General features: G+C 49.5%; 1 protein-coding gene across 1 annotated transcript in view; it reads right to left on the reverse strand.

Annotated features, from left to right (window-relative positions):
• The window catches only part of mctp2b (multiple C2 domains, transmembrane 2b), a 504,236-nt gene that overhangs the window by 452,468 nt on the left and 35,292 nt on the right, over positions 1-16,476 (reverse strand). The gene's annotated exons all lie outside the window — the stretch shown is intronic.

The following is a 16,476-nucleotide window of genomic DNA, read 5'->3' on the forward strand; positions in this document are numbered from 1 at the left end:
GGTGTCAATTGTCTCAAGCCAGGACAGTTGGTAGGATTTTGCAAGCATAGGCCAGATGGTGGGGAGTGAATGTGATACGACATGAATCCAAGGTTCCAGTTGATCCACTCATGTGTGCGGAACTTGGCTAGAAGTTTCTGCTCGGCAATTCTGCATTGTTGCTGAAGGCCGCTTTGGAGAACGCTTGCCCGAAGATCAGAGGCTGAATACCGTTGACTGCTGAAGTGTTCCCTGACTGGAAGGGAACATTCCTGCCTGGCGATTGTCGCACGATGTCCGTTCATCCGTTGTCGCAGCTTCTGCATGGTCTCGCCAATGTACCACGCTTCAGGACATCCTTTCCTGCAGTGCACGAGGTAGACAACGTTGGCCGAGCCACACGAGTATGTACCACGTACCTGGTGGGTGGTGTTCTCACATGTAATGGTGGTACCCACGTCGATGATCGAGCACATCTTGCAGAGGTTGTCATGGCAGGGTTGTGTGGTGTTGTGGTCGCTGTTCTGAAGGCCGGGTAGTTTACTGCAAACAACGGTCTGTTTTGAGGTTGTGAGTTGTTTGAAGGCAAGTAGTGGGGATGACCTTGGCAAGATGTTCATCTTCATCGATGATGTGTTGAAAGCTGCGAAGACGATATCGTAGTTTCTCCCTATCCCCGTAACCCAGTGCGCACGACAACGCAGAATCGCCGAGCAGAAACTTATAGCCAAGTTCTGCACAAATGAGTACGGTCTCAACCGGGACCTTGGATTCATGTCGCATTACATTCACCTCCCCCCCCCCAACCAATCTGGCCTGGGCTTGCAAAATCGTATCAACTGTCCTGGCTCGAGACAATTCACACCTCGACCTGCAAAGACTTGCATTCAAAGTATTGTCTTGCATCATTGATGTTGTCTAAACATATGTTTCTGGAACCCACCTCTGCATTCACCCGAGGAAGGAGCTGTGCTCCGAAAGCTCGTGATTCGAAACAAACCTGCTGGACATTAACCTGGTGTTGTAACACTTCTTACTGTGCTCACCCCAGTCCAAAGCCGGCATCTCCACAATTGGCATTCTTGTGATTGTCGTGATGAGTGCAAGATAAAAAGCTTTGGCAGCATGTCTCTTTTTTCAGTAATAAACAATGATTTCTTAGACTCAGTTACATATTTAGAGGATGAAACTGCAAGGGCAGATTATATAAACTTTATTCTTAAGTATAGTATATTGAGAGTTATCTGATAGATGTGTTTAGAATATGTTAACAGGGTTCCATAGGACAGACGAGGAAACTAGCTCCATAGATAGGTGAAATCAAGAACAAGTGGATGTAATCTTAAAGTCAGAGTTAGACCATTTGCGCAGAAAGTCAGGAGGCACAATTTTAAGGAAAGGAATGGGAAAATCAGGGACGGTATTCTACCGCCCCCCCCCCCCCCCCCCCCCCCCCCCCCCAACGGCATGTGGGAGAATCGCCGGGGCACCGCGCAAGTCACGCCACGCCGCCCCGACACCCGCACGTGATTCTCCCAACCCCTGAAACCAGCGCCGCAAGAATCGCGCCGGGCTGTTCGGAGAATCGGCGCAAATGGTGAGCGCCGATTCTCCGGCCCGGATGCGCCAAGCGGCCGCTCCAACACGCCAGGTTCCTGCTAGCGCCGTCCACCCCTGGTCGCTGCCGGCGGGAACTGTGCGGGAACGCTGGGGGTGGGGGGGGGGGGGGGGGGGGTTGGGGGGGGGGGGCTCCGATGGGGTCTGGCCCACAATCGGGGCCCACCGATCGGCAGGCCCCCCCCCCCCCCCACGGGCCTACCTCCTTCCGCGGCCAGCCCCAGAACACCGGCGCCATGTTGATGAGAGGCCCGCGCGCGTAAGAAGTTCCCCGCCCCTATGGGGGCAAGAATAGGTCGTGCCCGGGCCCTGTTTGCGCGTCGTGAAACGCAACGGCATTCACGACGCGCGGGCACTTATTCCCGGGAGCGGAGAATCCAGCCCCAGAACTCCATGCTTTTCTTGACGAGCCAGGAATAGCTCAGCACGTTGTCCCAGTGTCTGCATGGGTTTCCTCTGGGTGCTCCGGTTTCCTTCCACAGTACAAAGATGTGCAGGTTAATGATAAATGGCCATGATAAATTGCCCTTAAGTGTCCTAAAACAAAAACAAAAAAAAGTTTAAGTGGGGTTACTGGGTTGCGGGGATAGAATGGCGGCGTGGGCTTAAATAGGGTGCTCTTTCCAAGGGCCGGTGCAGACTCGATGGGCTGAATAGCCTCCTTCTGCACTGTAAATTCTATGATTCTATGTTACATCATTCCCTTCATATTTACCGGTGTGTTGTGGTAAAAGATTGAAATCACTGAAGTCTGCAAGTTGCAGTAACAAAGGTCGGAACTTTCCAGCTATTCATGCCGGCGGGATTGGCACACCCCCACCACAGGCTTCCCGGTTAATAGGGTGCATTCAACGGGAAACCCTGTTGACAACAACAGGACCAGAAGATCCCGCCTCAGGACGATGGTGGGCTACCTCCTGCCACGGTAAAACACACGGCAGGTTACTCATTAATCCCACCCAAAGACTTTATTCAAGCATGATAGGAAGACACAGCCTGGTGCTTCGTATTTCACTAAAGGAGTAGAATTAAACTGGTTGCCGATGTTCCCTTTATCTCACCGAGATGCTGGTTCAAGCATGTGATCAAATGCTTGCAGTCTGTGTTACTTATCACATTTTTGCTTACCCATCCTGTGAAGATCGTTAAGTTTGTGACTGCTAGTTTCCCACACCATCATGCCAATGTGTTGGCTATATTTTCCAACAGCTCTAATAACTACCCATGATACTTTTAACGCTCTTATGCTCATAACTACATCTGCCTACTTCAAAACTATGACTGTTCATCAGAGTATCAATTTTAATGTTGAATTATTTCATATACCATTCTTCAAGTAAAGCTCATGACGTTGACATCTCGTGGTCTCTTATCGAGAAAGAGAGAGAGACATCTGCATTCCTATCTTGTCTTCACCTCACGTCAGAAGCTTTCAAAACAGATAATAAATTTGGGTTAGGCGGTGCATCAAGGGGTACTGATCTATTTATTCTTGCATTGGATGTGGGTGCTTCAGAAACTCAATGCATTTGAACACAGAAAGGGAGTGCGGTGTATTTGAGTCAGAGGATATAGTCAGGAACCCAGAAAAGGAGCCAGATAACAATGAGGAAGTGAGTAAAAAGTATGACAGATTGTAACAGATATATGGGGAGGCGGTGGCTCAGTGATATTGTCATTGCCAGGTAATCCAGAGACCCAGGCTATTGCTCTGGGATCCCAAGTTTGAATCACACCACAGCAGATGGTAAAATTCAAATTGCTGGGGAGACTAGGCGCACAATCCAACGGACACGCTGCACTGGAAATGCAGCTCACCACAGCCGATGAAAGGCAGAAAATCCCGCTCCCGGGATCCATCCAACTAGGCAAGACATTGCCATATAAATCCTGCCGATTGTGAGCAGGATCACTGTTTGGCGAATCTGAATATTAGAGTGAGGCAGTAAGCCTCTAATGTGCAGATTCCCAAGGTACCTCGGGCGCGATTCTCTGCTCCCCACGCCGGGTGGGAGAATCACGGGAGGGCCGGGCAAATCACGACACGCCGCCCTGGCACCCTCCGCGATTCTCTCTCCACCCCCCCCCCCCCAAAATGGCGTGTCGCATTTTTCGACAAGTCGCTCGGAGAATCGCCGTTCGCTGTTTCTCACGGCGACCAGCGATTCTCCGGCCCGAATGGGCCGAGCAGCCTGCCGAACCCGACCGGTTCACGCCGGCGCCAACCACACCTGTTCACTGCCGGCGTGAACAGAGCGCGACAGGCGAGTGTGGGGCCTGTGGGGGGGCGGAGGGAGGATCGAACTCCATGGGCGTGCTCGGCAGATGTCTGACCCGCAATCGGTGCCCACCGATCGTAGGGCCGGTGTCTGTAAACAACGCACTCTGTTCCCTCCGCCACCCCGCAAGATCAAGCCGCCATGTCTTGCGGGGGCAGCGGAGGAGAAGACGGCAACCGCGCACGCGCGGGTGGGAGCCGGCAAACCTGCGCATGCGCGGCTGACGTCACTTCGGCACCACCGGCTGTGTCATTCCCGGCGCGCCGCTTTGACGCAAGCTTCAAGGCCGGGCGTTCGGGATTCACAAACCGCTGCTCCTAGCCCCCTGGGGGGGGGGGGGGGGGGGGGGGGGGGGGGGGATAGGGTGCAAGAAGCGGCCTCCGGGTTTCACTCCGGCGTCGGCACTCAGTCTCCCGTTGGGAGAATCGTGCCCCTCAGGTTTTGGTATTCATTCCCGTTGCCTCATGGGCCTCGGGAGAGCGCCATTCAGCACTGGTCCCCACAAATGGGGACCGACGGAACACCACTTGTGGGGGTTTCGCAGGGGATTGGAGGCACCCAGGTGCTTGTCCGTTGGGAAGGGTGGTGCCCTGGCACTGCATGTGGCACCTAGGCATCCTGGCAGTGCCAGCCTAGCATTGCCAGTTGGCAGGTGCAATGCCAGTTTGGCACTGTCAAGAATGACATCTTTTGCCCACACGCTATCGGTCAGGTGGTGCCCAGCGTGGGTGTTGGAGGGGTGCGGGTTGGGACTCCGGACCCTCCCATAGTATGTTTGGACGGTGGGGGGGGGGGGTTCAGGGATCGTTTCGGGTGCCTCGGAGATCTCTTGCTACGCTGCTCACGGGATATCCCCACTGTACAAAACGCGGCTATATGCGGCCTGGACCGTATGTTCCCATTTCAGGCCCTTCTACAATGCAAATTGCAGTAGCCATGTGTTTCTCAGCACTGCGAGCAACAGGAAACACATGCCTAAATGCGCTCGCTAGGGGACTTTGTCCCCTTTGGGAGAATCGCGCCCGAGAACGAAGGGTCAAAGGACAGAATTTAATGCAAAACATTCTAAGTTCATTTGTGGTGAGTTTTGCAGGGAGCTTCTGCTGCTTTGCCTGCGGGTTTCCGCCGCTATGTAATGATATTTAGTCACTTTTTCGGGCCCTGATATCAGGCCACCATTTTGAAAGGGTGCCCTGATCTCTCAGTGAGCTTGTGGGTTCCGCACCAATGAGCAATGTAACTTCTTGCTCATATGGGCATTACCCCACACCCCACTGTGGGGTCCCTGGAGACCCCCTGTTCAGACCTTCCACACCCTCTTACAAACCCACCCTCTCTCCACGGCCTCCAGCCATTACTCCCCTAACCTTCTCGAGTCCCCTACCTACCTGTTCTGCGCCCCTACCTACCTACCCTGCACCACCTCCCCCACACCCTGCATACTCCTCCACCCTCCTTTCATGGGCATGGCCCCCATGGGCCCTGACCCATGGCAGTGCAATCCTGGAATCCTGGCACTGTCACCCTGGCAGTGCTCCTGCCAGCTTGGCAGTGCCATGGTGCATGCATTCGAGGGGGAGACCACCCTGCACAATCTCTGGCCATGCATGGGCATCCAAAAGGCTGGGAGACCCCCCAGGGTGCCGTTTTGTACAGTACACGTTTGTGTGGATCAATACTAAAAGACGCTCGTCTACAGCCTTGCTAGGGAGGTTGGTAGATCCCGGGAGGCCGATAGATCCCGTGAAAGCTCGGCCAAGTAGGTTTAAAACCCACTTAGACGTGCGCCATTTAATCATAGCTCCTTTGGGCAGGATTCCTATTCCGATGCCTCGCAGGACTTGGGTATAACCCGTGAGGCGGAAAGGCTGCCGGGAAGCCCATGGGAGGCCTCTTCTCAGGGTCTATCAGACGTACTGCACTCAAGGGCAACGTGGCCGGTAGATCGCGCCCATAGTTTTTAAGATAAAGAGTCAGTCATTTCGAACTGAGGTGAGGAGAAATTTCTTCACTCAGAATTATAAATCTTTGGAATTCTCTAGTCCAGAGGGTTGTGGGCGCTCAGTCATCGAGTACAGGTATATTTGAGGCTAAGATGGAGAGATGTATGGGCACTAAGGTAATCAAGGGATATGGGGATAGGATGAGAAAGAGGAGATATTGCAAAGATTAGCCATTATTGAGTGGCAGAGAAGGGTTGAAGGGTCAGATGGTCTACCCTTGCTTCTATTTGTAATATTTCATTTTTTTTTCTTGCCAGCTGTTGTAACTCGCCTTAATCAAAGTAACTCGACTAACAAACAAGATTATACTTGTACAAAACAAATCCGGGTTAGATTGGAAGTCTTCTCCATACAAACAAGATTGTTCTAGCAACTGCCAAATCAGTCAATAAGCATTAGATCTCAAGTTGCACAGTCTGAAAAATATTGGAAACAGAAAACAGAAAATGCTGGAAAAACACATTGCTGAAAGGTATTTTCTTGGACTAATTAAATAAGACATGATGGCCATGTCAAAACATGAAGCCATTAATGATAACTTTCTGAGTCAGGCATTTAATTAGCCTCCATATGTGGAGAGCATGTGTGCGTGTGCGTGTGTACATGTGTATGCTTCAGAGACATTTAAGGCTGCAAAAATCTCCCATGCAGTGAAAGCTTTTAACAGGCCCAATAATTTTTGTCATGTTCTGTAGACTGGCCAATTAAGAATGATTCACTACCGAACATCTAGTTTAAATAATTTATTACGAAACAACGGCGTGGTAAAGATAACTGGAATAATTTTTTTTTAATATAAATTTAGATTACCCAATTATTTTTTCCAATTAAGGGGCAATTTAGCATGGCCAATCCACCTAACCTGCACATCTTTGGGTTGTGGGGGCGAAACCCACGCAGACACGGGGAGAATGTGCAAACTCCACACGGACAGTGACCCAGAGCCGGGATCGAACCTGGGACCTCTGCGCCATGAGGCGGCTGTGCTAACCACTAGGCCACCGTGCTGCCCTATAACTGGAATAAATAAATAAGGAACTACTAACACTAACTAACTTTTATAGAGCCACTGAAAAATACATCTATCCACCAACACGATTTACTCCCAACTCCCCAGACACACAGTCGCGTGGCAGGTTTACTCTGCCACCTGGTGGTCGGAGGGCATGTATAATATTATAATCAGAATTGCTTTCTGCATATTATCACAGTTTTTTGGAAATCTGACTAATGAGGAGTGGCTCTCCTGAAGGACAGACTATTTTAATTTTGCAAGGTCCAAGGGCAAGATGAGGTCATTAGCCTCAATGGCCATGACATTAAAAAGGACACAGGTGAAATGGAACACAGACTGCTTATTTCAATCATAAGGAGGAGCTATTTTCCAAGTGCATGTTAACCGTTAGTGGCATCTTCCACATCAGGTTTTCAATTTCCCCACATGTACTGCCAGCACATACAATGCCTAGCTGGCATCATGAACTCAGTTATTCCTACTTAACCTTTTACAGAGTATTTTAATTTGGACAAAACTGGTCCATTCAAACCAATCTCAATTGACAGCTGCTTCAAAGAGTTTGTTTGCCTCACTGGCCTGCTGATGAAGTGGGTGTACAACTCTGAACCCTGGTGACAGGAATTCCCACTCAATCGCTACAGCATCCCAGTGATTTCTGATCTGTGCCAATTGTTTGTAGATTTCAGGCAACATCTCCAGTTTGTAATTATATGCAAGGTTTCCACTGTAATAGTACGAATACACAAAATAGGAACAGAAGGAGGCCATTTGGGCCTGCTCCACCATTCAATAAAGATCATGGCTGACCTGTTTCTGTTTGAGTTCCACATTCCCTATCTACCCAGATAACATTGAAACATAAAAAATAGGAGCAGGAGTAGGCCATTCCATTCGGCCCTTTGAGCCTGCTCCACCATTCAACATAATCATGGCTGATATTATATCTCAACACCATACTCCAGTGCTCTTTCCATACCCCTTTTAAAGCAGACCAAGGCAGGCCAGCAGCACGGTTCGATTCCCGTACCAGCCTCCCCGGACAGGCGCCGAAATGTGGTGACTAAGGGCTTTTCACAGTAACTTCATTGAAGCCTACTCGTGACAATAAGTGAATTTTCATTTTTTCATTTCATTTTCTTCTTAAATATATTCAGTGATTTGGCCTCCACAGCCTTCTGTGGTAGAGAATTCCACAGATTCACCACCCTCTGAGTGAAGACATTGCTCCTGATCTCAGTCTGAAATGGCCTACCCTGTATCCTGAGACTGTGACCCCTTGTTCCAGACCGTCACAGCCAGAGGAAACATCATCCCTGCATCCGGTCTGTTCAGCCCTTTCAGAATTGTATACATTTTAATTAGATCCCCTCTCATTCTTCTAAACTCCAGTGAATACAGCCCCAGTCGATCCAATCTCTCCTCATTCAACAATTCTGCCATCCTACAAGTCAGTCTGGTGAACCTTCACGACACTCCTTCTATGGCAAGCATATAATATATTTGGCAAGGAGCCAAGAACTGCGCACAATACCCCAGGTGTGGTCTCACCAAGGCCCTGTCCAGCTGCAGTAAGACATCCTTGCTCCTGTACTCAAGCCCTCTCGCAATGAAGGCCAACATACTTTACCTTTGATTCCCTTCTTTGCCCGACAAGCATCTATCCAGCTCTGCCTTAAAATTATTCAGTGGCCCTGCCTCTGCCAATATATAATAAATATACAATGCTTCTGTAGATTTTTAACTATAGTACCAAGGAGAGTTTCAGGTTAATTTATTAACATCAAGTTAAATTTGACTGAAATTCACAAATTAAATCCAGGCAATACTCCAGCTGCCTGGGAATGCCTATTCCGCAAAGCAGCTGAGATGGTGAACGAAGTGGAGTTTCCTGCGCACTTCAACAACTTGCATTTATATTGCATCCTGAATCTAGTGAAATGTGTCCAATGGTGCCTCACAGGACTTGTTATCAGGCACAACCTAGCCATACGTGGGGCAATATCAGGAGACCTGGTCAAAAATTTGGTCAAAGAACCAGTTTTTTTTGGTAAAAGGTAGAGAAGCAAAGAGGTTTAGGGGAGAAATTCCAAAGCTTAAGGTTGGCAGCTGACGGCATGGCAATCTCTGGTAGAATGATAAAAATTAAGGATGCGCAGGAATCCGATATTAGGTGGAGACCATGAGGCTTACTAGCAGATCTGAGAGAGGAAATTGGCTATGATGGTAAAGTGAATTTTCTCCAGAGCGAGGCTTGGAGTCTGGGTTGGACAGGTTATGTGGGTGCCATGATTGAGGTTTACGTTATATCTGCCGGAGGTGATTAAAAACTCAAATCACTTCCAAATATGAGCAAACAGTTCAAACAGAAATTCTGTGGCATTACCCAAACCAAGCTGTGTGATGGCTTCCATGTCAGAAACCATGCACTGATTTCCGTGGAACATCGCTCACTGCTTGGAATAGCTACTCATTATTCCCACCCTCTGTTTTCTGTCTTGAAGCCAGCTAGCAATCTATTCTACGACTTGTCCCCAGATTCTTTGACCTTATTTATTAGTCTATTACGGGGCACCTCATTGGGTGCGTTTTGAAAAACCAGGTACACCACATCTACTGCATTACCCTTGTTTACTCTCTCTCTCTGTAACATTCTCAAAATATTCAATAAGGCTGGTCAACGAAAATTTAGAACCATAGAAATGATACAGCACAGAAGGGGACCATTTGGCCCATCTTGTCCATGCCTCTTTTGAAATCTATAATGACTGTGCGGTAATGTATTTCTCATGTCTCGATGTTCTTCTATTTTCCCCTTTGCTAGGATTCCACTATTTTTTCCTCCCATTGACATTAAGCTGCGTTCACTTCACGGATAAGTCAAGGTTGAAGACAGTTAAGGGTTACTGCCTTTTGCAGAAGACTAGCGGGGGGTGGGGGTCAGTTGAAGTCGTTGCTTGACTTCTGAACATGCACGTTTATAATTGCGCGCACAACTTCCCCCCCCCCCCCACCCCCGCCGATACAATATCTGAATGTTAAATCTTTAACTGTAAGTGCCAATGCTAACAATATCCCAAATATTTAAAACTAATTCAGTAAGGATTTATTTTAAAATAAAACAAGATCCAAGGATCCCGCTGGTTTCATAACCCGTTGAATTTAGACTCCATAGGGTAGTAAGTGAAAGCATGATCAACTTCATCCTGAAGGGAATCACGCTCAGCTTTTCCCAGTGTTAGGTTGGGCCCTCAAATTAGATATATTCTGCCCAGAAACCATTTCACAAAGATGCTGAAGTCAAACTGTAAATGCATCCCAAGTATCTGGAAGCGTGATTTTACAGACAGCTAATAACCTGATGAATTGGAGGGGGAGAAATCTACAAATTCAAACCTACAAATTAACAAAGCTGATTTATTCATCAAGCAGTGTATTAGTCTGTGAAAAATGTGACTCATTTTGCAGTCAACATTTACCTATTCAGTCAGTTAACTCCCACTATGTATTCATTAATAAGCAAAGGCTTGGAGCAACAATGCGTATAGAAAAATGGCAACAATATTAACGGGCTTCAATGAGAGGAGCCACTGTACTACGCACACAATGACTAGCGCCTACTTTGGAACTTGAACCTACAAAGGAATCTGATAACGAACTGACGCATCATAACAGAAGAAGAAAAGGACAAGGACTGGAGTTGTTCATCGTGAGGCACAGGGTCAACAGGAGGTAAATACATGGCTCAAAGATTGGTGTGGGATAAATGGTTTCAGGTTCATGGGACATTGACCCCACCAGTACTGGGGAAGGAGTGGTTCCGATGGGACAGGCTCCACTTGAATCATACTGGGACCAGAGCCCTGGCGAATGACATAAAACTATGGCTGTAGATACGGCTTTAAACTAGAGGAAGCTAGGCATGTAGTTTGTCAATTGTGCCAATACAAAGCAGGTTGCAAAGCCCATGTGTGTTATATGCAGGGAAGCACTGGCAACTGAGAGAAGTTTCAGATTTTGAAAGGGGAGAGGTGCGTGAAAACTTCCTTTTGAGGTTGAGACCCGCAGAGTCAATTATTAACTTCGAGCTAACTCCAAATTAAAAGAGTACTGTTATGGGTCAGGGTTTATAGAACCCCAAAGAGTATCATGGAGTTCACCTGACCCACAACTTTTAATAAATTGTGGTGTGGGGAGCACACAGCCCACTCTACAGATGTGGTACAGCAGAAATGGAAATGTATTTTTTTAAAGCAAAACAATATTTATTCTATGAACTCAAGTTAACTTTTTTAAAACAGTGAACATCTTAGCAACTATTAATTCAAATACAACCCACAAAGAATACAACACTAAGTAATGCTTACGCTGTCCTTTTAACATCCAGAAGACTTACAAAAACATAACCTTTAACAGAAGCACATCAGGTTAAAGTCACTACTGAAAACATTTAGAATTCTGAATTCACCAAATGATCAAGAGATAGTCTTTTCATGGCGGAGAGAACAACAGTACAGCTTCTTTGTCTGACTTCAGTTCTAACACTGAAAACTAAACTAAAACACACCCTGCCGCAAGCAGCCTAAAACGAAAGTAAAAAAGCTGACAGACAGCCCAGCTCTACCCACTCTCTGACATCACTGCAATAATAAACACCCATTTCTTAGAGATACTCTCATTACAGATATTTATAAACACACCCATTTATAAACACCCATTTCTTAAAGGTACTCTCACATGACAGTATGCTGATGTAGCTGACCTGTAACACCATTATAAAATATGCCAAAAAGCTTATGAGGCTGTCAGCATTCTGGGGTAACATCTCCCAGGAGTGTCTAGTGCTGAGAAAAACAAGCATTTTGTTGCTACTGTCCTTCACGATGACTTACATGTGCGAGGTTAGATTTTCCATTTTCATAAAGGTGAAGACAGCCCAAAAGAACTGGCTGCACCTGATATGCGCATTGCCTTGTCCTCCTTTGAATCAAATTCAAGTGGGACTATGAGGACGAAGCAGGCTCCCCTTTTACATTAAAGGGAAGTGAAAATGGTGCGTTGCGAAGGTCAGCCAGCGTGAGTCCCGATGGTTGGCAAAAGTGAGTCCCAGAAAAAAAAGTTTGAAAAACATTGCCTTGGAGGATGAGATTGGGGAGTTAATAGTGGGGAAACTAAATCAATATTTTGCCCCTGCTTTCACGATGGAGGACACTAGTACCATCCAATAGTAACAGGTAATGTCGAGGTAATAGAAAGGGAGGAATGTATAACAATCATCAATAGGGAAAAAAGTACTGAGCAAACTATTGGGATTGCAGGCAGAAAAGTCCCATGGGCCTGATAGCCTACATCCTAGTATCTTAAAGGAAGTGACAGCGAAACCAGTGGATCCATTGGTGTTAATATTCCAAAATTCCCTGGATGCAGGAAAGGTTCCAGTGGATTGGAAAAATGATAATTTTCAAAAAGAGAGAGAGACAGAAAGTAGGAAACTATAGACCAGTTATTTTGACATCTGCCACTAGGGAATTGTTAGAATCTATTTTTAAGGAAATAATAACAGGACATCTGGAAAGTAAAAAAGCAATCCATCAGAGTCTGCATAGTTTGATGAAGGGTAAAACGTGTTTGACTAGTGATGGGACCATCAATTCACTCGAGATGAAGAGTTGAAGTGAACAGTGGTTTTAATCAACTAGAACAGTGCCTGCCTGCGACTGCTCGGCACTGAGAGCCGCCTACAGGGCAGCTGCTCTATATACCTCCCCTCAAGGGGCGGAGCCGGGGCGGAGCCCACAAGGGCACCAACATGATACAAACGGTGTAATACAGTACACAGGTCCATAGGTGGAGCCCACAAGGGTACAACATAGTACAATGCAATACGGTGGTGAATGGTTACCATAATACAGGGGTGGGCAAACTACGGCCCGCGGACCGCATGCGGCCCGCCAAAGGTCTTTATGCGGCCCACCAAGATCAAGTCATTAAAAAAAAAAAATTTTTTTTTTAAATGTTTTCTTAAAAATTTTTTTTTTTTTTTATAAGGTTAATGTGGGGGGCTGTTGGGTTACTGGTATAGGGTGGATACGTTGACTTGAGTAGGGTGATAATTGCTCGGCACAACATCGAGTGCCGAAGGGCCTGTTCTGTGCTGTACTGTTCTATGTTCTATGTTCTATATGAGGCGCCCAGAATCATAACCAGGTGAAGCGCCATTTTTGAAAAGTAGAGATAAAGAGGGCTAAAGGCAGGATGCCGCCAGGGGAAGCGCTGAGGTATATGCCGCATGCTAATTGGTTACAACCGGGACTATTAATGCTATGCGGCCCTTTAAAATTGTGAATTTCTGAATGTGGCCCTTGCACGGAAAAGTTTGCCCACCCCTGCCATAATATGTTCACCACACTCACCCCCTGTTAAAAAATTGAAGTCCGGCAGTGGTGAAGGGCTCACAGGTTGAGTCTGTCCTGTGCCCTGACCGTGCGCTGCGATCGCCTGAGCTCTGGTTTCGCAGCGGGCACGGGTGTCGAACTAGTCGGTGCGGGCATGAGTGTTGAACCCGTCGATGTGGGCACGGGTGTGGACTCCGGGAGCGTGTCTTCTGGAGCTTCGTCCCTGTAGGTCAGCGATGGGGGGGGGGGGGGGTGAGGGGGTATAGGAGGGGGTGTGGAGGCCATGTAGGGGCAGGGGCGCTGTTCGGTGTAGGTTGGGGGATAAGTGGTGGTCGTAGGGGATCCTGCGGGTGCCAGGTCCCGGAGGGAGACTGTATCTTGGCGGCCGTCGGGGTGCGCCATGTATGCAGACTGGGGGTTGGCGTGAAGGAGCTGGACCATCTCGACCAGGGGGTCAGAATTATGGCTCCTCACATGGAAGCAAGACCCATGGAGGTGGGTTTCCTAGGGAAAACAAATAGGCGGTCATGAAGGGTCTCGTTCGTAGCCGTGCAAAGGAGTGACCTAATGGAGTGGAGCGCGTCGGGGAGGACCTCCTGCCAGTTGGAAACTGGGAGATTCCTAGACCGTCGGGGCAGGAGGACGGCCTTCCAGACCGTCGCGTTCTCCCTCGCCACCTGTCCGTTTCCCCGGGGGTTGTAACTGGTAGTCCTGCTCGAGGCGATGCCCTTACCGAGCAGGTACTGATGCAGTTCGTCGCTCATAAACGAGGAGCCCCGGGGAAACCGAACAAGGTGAAGATGCTATGTAGGGCCTTAATAACGGTGGCTGCGGTCATGTCGGGGCAAGGGATTGCAAAGGGAAAGTGGGAATACTCGTCAACGACGTTGCGGTTGTTAGGGGGGAGGGGCCCTTTGTAGTCGATACTGAGGGGCTCAAAGGACAGGGATGCCTTCACCAGGTGGGCCTTATCCGGTCGATAGAAGTGTGGCTTACACTCCCCGCAGATTTGGCAGCCCCTGGTCATGGCCCCGACCTCCTCAGTGGAGTAGGGCAGGTTGTGGGCCTAGATGTAGTGGGTAAGCCGGGTGACCCCCGGGTGGCAGAGGTCATTATGGATGGCCCGGAGTCGGTCATCTTGCGCTTTGGCGCATGTGCCACGGTACAGGGCATCTGGGGGCTCTGGGGTAAGAGACTAAGTGTATCTTAGCGAGATACATTATAGCGTAATTATAGGTGGAGAGTTCGATCCTCCACCTCAAGATTTTGCCCTGCTGTGTAATGTCGAACATGAAGGCTACCGACCGTTGGTTGGTGACGAGGGTAAACCTCCTACCAGTGAGGTAGTGCCTCCAGCGCCGTACAGTTTCCACGATGGCTTGAGCTTCTTTTCCGACTGAGGAGTGTCGAATCTCGGAGGCGTTGAGGGTACGGGAGAAAAATGCTACGGGCCTACCTGCCTGGTTACGGGTAGCGGCGAGGGCGACCGCTCTCCACCCGGAAGGGGATGGACTCATTTACTGCGCGCATCGCGGCTTTGGCAATATCCGCCTTGATGCGGCTGAAGGCCTGGCAGGCCTCAGCCACCAGTGGGAAGATGGTAGCTTTGATCAGTGGGCGGGCTTTGTCCGCATAGTTGGGGACCCACTGGGCATAATAGGAAAAGTATCCGAGGCAGCTTTTCAGGGCCTTGGGGCAGTGGGGAAGGGGGAATTGCAGGAGGGGGCACATATGGTCGGGATCGGGCTCTAGGACACCGTTTTCCACGACATAGCCGAAGATGGCCAGTCGGGTTGTGCAGAATACGCATTTCTCCTGGTTATAAGTGAGGTTGAGGGCTTGGGCGGTTTGGAGAAACTTCTGAAGGTTGGCATCATGGTCCTGCTGGTCGTGGCTGCAGATGGTGACGTTGGCCAAGTACGGAAATGTGGCCCGCAGCCCGTACTGGTCCATCATTCGGTCCATCATTCTTTGGAAGACCAAGACCCCATTGGTGACGCCGAAGGGGACCCGGAGAAAGTGGAAGAGGCGGCCGTCTGCCTCAAAAGCCGTGTAGTGGCTGTCCTCCGGGCAGATTGGGAGCTGGTGGTACGCAGACTTCAGATCTACCGTGGAGAACACCCAGTTGTGTGCGATCTGATTTACCATGTCCGCTATCCGGGGGAGGGGGTACGCATCGAGACGCATGTACCATTTTATGGTTTGGATTTAGTCTACAACCATCCAGTTCTTTTTCCCAGTCCTGACAACCACCACCTGAGCTCTCCATGCCTATTACAGGCCTCAATGATCCCTTCCCGCAAGAGTCGCTGGACCTCGGACCTGATAAAAGTCCTGTCCTGGATATTGTACTGTCTGCTCCTGGTGGCGATGGGTTTACAGTCGGCGGTGAGATTTGCGAAGAGCGGGGGAGGGTCGCTCTTCAGTGGACGCGAGGCTGCAAACTGTGAGGGGGGGTAGGGGCCCGCCGAACTTCAGGGTCAGGCTCCTGAGGTTGCACTGGAAGTCCAGTCCCAACAGGAGAGGAGCGCAGAGATCGGGGAGAACATACAGTTTAAAATTGGCATACTCGGCGCCCTGTATCGCGAGTTTCGCGGCAGTGTACCCCCGGATCTGCAAGGAGTGCGATCCGAAACCGAGGGAGATTCTTTGGGATGCGGAGGAAATTCGGGGAGAATAGCGCCTTACCATGTCTGGGTGGACGAAGTTCCGTGCCCATTCACCCGGACGGTCATCATGGAGTTCCGGAGGTGCTTTGGGCGTGACTGGTCGAGGGTGACCGCGCCGAGTTGCAGGTAGTCGGCATGGTCGGAGGTAGCGGGGCGGTCCCAAGATGGCGGCCCCCGTCGGTCGCACGTGTCGGGCTGCGTTGAAGATGGCGGCCCTCATGAGTCGCACATGGTGGGCCGCGTGAGAGATGGTGGCCAAGATGGCGGCCCCCGTGAGTCGCACGTGTAGCGTAGAGTCAGAGATGGCTGCATCCACGGACAACACGAGGCGGATGACGCATCCAAAGTGGACGGAGTTGGCAGGCACGCAGCCACACTGTGGGGTCTGCGGGCCTGTGAGTCTGAGAGTCGGGCCTGTGATTTGGAGGACATGGACCTGGCCAGGCAAACTTTGGCAAAGTGCCCCTTCTTGCCTCAGTCGCTACAGTTCGTATTCCGAGCCGAGCAATGCTGCCTGGG

The sequence above is a fragment of the Scyliorhinus canicula genome, chromosome 12, assembly GCF_902713615.1.
Source record: "Scyliorhinus canicula chromosome 12, sScyCan1.1, whole genome shotgun sequence".
Lineage (NCBI taxonomy): Eukaryota > Metazoa > Chordata > Chondrichthyes > Carcharhiniformes > Scyliorhinidae > Scyliorhinus > Scyliorhinus canicula.